The sequence below is a fragment of the Tenrec ecaudatus genome, chromosome 14 (assembly GCF_050624435.1).
Source record: "Tenrec ecaudatus isolate mTenEca1 chromosome 14, mTenEca1.hap1, whole genome shotgun sequence".
In the NCBI taxonomy this organism is placed as follows: domain Eukaryota; kingdom Metazoa; phylum Chordata; class Mammalia; order Afrosoricida; family Tenrecidae; genus Tenrec; species Tenrec ecaudatus.
The window spans coordinates 41,147,858-41,151,376 of NC_134543.1; positions in this window are offsets into that span (position 1 = coordinate 41,147,858).

Genomic DNA, 3,519 nt, shown 5'->3' on the forward strand with positions numbered 1-3,519 from the left:
CACTGTGTTACCCATCAAAACTGTGCTGTAGGGTTTTTGTGGCTGAAACTTTGCTGACACATTTAGCCAGGTGCTGCTGGGTGGCTTTGAACTGCCAACTTTCAACTTAGTATCAACGGCGACTAAATTGATTCCAACTCACAGCCACCCTATTGGGTTTTGGGGGCTGTAAATCTTTACAGTAGAAGGCAGTTTCATTGTTCTCCCGAGGTTCAGCTATTGGGTTTGAACCACTAACCTTGTGGTTGGCAGCCCAATGCCTAACTCAGAGCACCAACAGGGCTACTTTATAAGTTAGGAGAAGCTGTTAAAATACTATAGAAGCAAATCATTGGTGCAGACCAAGCCTGAGTACTGCACACCAGTGACAGGAGGGGCTGGTTCAAGGCAGGATCAAGCAAGGGCGACCACAGTCCTTTATGGAATCAAAGACTCACTGCCATGAAGTTGGCTTTGACTCGTAATGACTCTATGGGACAGGGTAGAACTGCCTTGGTGGGTTCCGAAGACTGTAATTCTTTCTGGGAGTAGAAAGCCTCATCTTTCTCCAAGTGAGCAGCTGGTGGTTTTGATGACACACTACACCACCAGGGCCACCAGCACAAACAGAGAGGGCTTCTTTTCTTGGCATAGGATATAGTTGCTGAAAATGTGAATATAAAGCAAAAAAAAAAAAAAAAAAAGCACCCGCCTTTTGTGCTGGGGTCGGGAGCAGTAAGGAAAGTATAAGCCGAGAGTGCAGATGTTCATCTCCACCACAGGCTTTGTGGAGAAAGCCTGTAAACAAAGCCAGCCAAAAATAGCTAGAAGAAAGAGCTGAGTGGAGAGATAGCAGTCTGATGACAGTATCTGAGATGCAGAATGAAACCGCAATTAAAACCAGCAGCATGTTGGCCTGGCTCATTCACAAAACCCATAGACGCTAAGTCTTTGTGTTTAAACTCATTGGAGTTCGATTTCTGTCACTTGCAAATGAAAGAGAACCCTGAAAACAGGAACATTAAAAATATGTAGATGTAGTACCCAACTTAGGATATTGTTTTATTTTGAGTTCTGACATAAGTCAAATACCTCATTTAAAATGGGGTCATTATCTTTGTGTTTTGTTAGTATCTTTAGAGATCTGATCTTTGTCTGTGGGAGTGGGTACATCACACATGAAATTACAGATATATTTGAATACATATATACATTTTTAAAAATACCCAATTTATGACCATTTCCTCTGGTGGTGAAGAATTGTTGGAGAGGGTTGCCATTTTGTCAGCTGTGGTCATAGACCCAGTTGGGGAAGGTCGTATGTCATCTGGGTTATCTCTGGGAATGAGGATGGCATTTCTAGCCAGATCAGTGAGAGCTGTCTCTTCAGTCATCTCGCCGCTTCCCACTTCTGCCTACATGACTTCAGCAAAATCATCAGTGTCTGGGTCCATGTTTTCAAGCAACAGAACTCCTTGATTTAGTGTAGGGAAAAAACCTCAGATAATTCTTTCACCAAAAAAAAAAAAATTCTGACAGCATCCACCTCTTCCTCATCACTTCTTTCTTCTTCAATATTACCTTCATCTTCAAAGTCCATCAAGTCCTGACCGGTCAGCTCCCCTTCTTCTTGACCTAGGAGCTGCTTCATATTGGTGAGATCAAGTTCTGAACTCAGCATTCTGGCCCAATGGGCGATTTCCCCCACTGATCTCCTTCAACATAGAATCTTAATCAAAAACTTGGAATGTGAAAAAAAAGGAAAAAAAGCTTGGAATGTATTCATATCACTCAACATTTGTTTCCCATCTCCTCTGCATGCATTATCCAATAACGTCCTCCCAGGATGATGAATATTCCAGGTACATGAAATATTATAATTTTTCCAGAAATTGCTTAATGGTACTGTACCTGTATCAGTTGCAGCTGTGGCTGAATATGATCACGCTATAGGCTTGGTTCTTTGTTTATTGGTGCATTTGAATCATGGCGTTGCCAAGAACATTGAAAATACCGTGGCCTGCAGAAGAAAAGCACATCTGTCTTAGAAGTACAGCCAGACTGCCCCTTAGAAAGGAGGACGATGTACTTTGCACAGGTAATCCGAAGAGACCAGACCCAGGAAAAGAACAATAATGCTATGAGCATTCTGCATTTTCTCTTGGGGTAGATGAGTAAGAGATGCCTTTAGGTGTACCTAGGAGTAGAAATGATGGGTTGCCGTGTATGCTAGTATTCTTCTTATCTTTAAAATGGCTAATTATTTTCCAAGAAGATCATATCAACTACATTCCTACCAGCAGTGGATCCAGGTTTCTCTTGTTTCCCATCCTTGCCAACACTTGGCATTAATCACCTTTAAGTTGATGTCAACCTGGCTTTTGTGGAATGGTTATCTCTGTCTAGGTTTTAATTTTCACTTCCTTAATTACCTAATGAGGCTGGGCATCTCTTTATATGATTATGAACTATGTGGTTTCCTCTTTGGTGAAATGACTTTATCTGTATCTTATGCCTATTTTTTTTAACCAACAATTTGTCTTTTCTCACTGGTTCATAGAAGTCCTTCGGGATATTAAGATTCTGTGGCTCTTGTTTTGCAAACATCTTTTCAGTGTATCAGTCTTATAGGAAAATAGTGTATTTTTTTTCCAGAAAAGAATGAGGTTTCCATTGAACAAGTTGTACATACAATGTTGGTGACACGAGTTACATTCGGTCAGCATTTACCTTATTCCTGGCTGAAATGTCCATTACCCTGAACTTAGTGTCCCTGTCCTCTAACCATCTATACTGTAGAGGCACTATGGTCCCTTTGGTCTCACGTAGATCTTTTTTTTTTTTAATTAAGTGCAGTCCTCCAGGGTCACATTGTTGACTTTTTGAGTGAGCATGTTATTTAGTTAAAAGGTGGCATCAGGGGATAATTTCAGTTGAAGGTTTTAAAAGTACCTCAGTGTAATCGTCTGGAGGATTCCTCCAGCCTCAGTGGGCTGTCCATTTGAATTCTCTGATGACTGGAAGTTCTGCGCCACATTTTCTCCCTTTCTATCATGGCCCGTCTCGCTGTGAGCCTGATCAGAGTATTTGGGAGTGGTTGCTGGGAATGACCTAGTTCTCAGGTCCCAAGGTACAGGAGCCTGTGGTGCATCACGGGGACAACCCATTTTGTAGACAGTTGTTTCTCTGATTCTTGGGTTCTCTTCTCTTTTGTGCCAAATAAATGGAGACCAATGGTTATATCAGGACTGGGTATAATGGACAAATGCTGAAGGATATGTCATCATCCAAATATTGTCATTTCGTAATGACTTCAGACAGACCTCCTTATTAGACACCAAACAAACAAGACAGGCCTTGGAATCTCTGTGTCTCCTTTGAATATGTCAGCAGAGGTTCTGGGAAAGGGAATAGGTATATTCACTTATGACTCTACAGCTGAAAAAGAAAACCCAATGATACCTAAGCCCTAAGGCAGTTCCTTTGGTCTCTGCATGACTTCTCCTAGCAGCGACTTATACACCACAGCCCTTAACATAA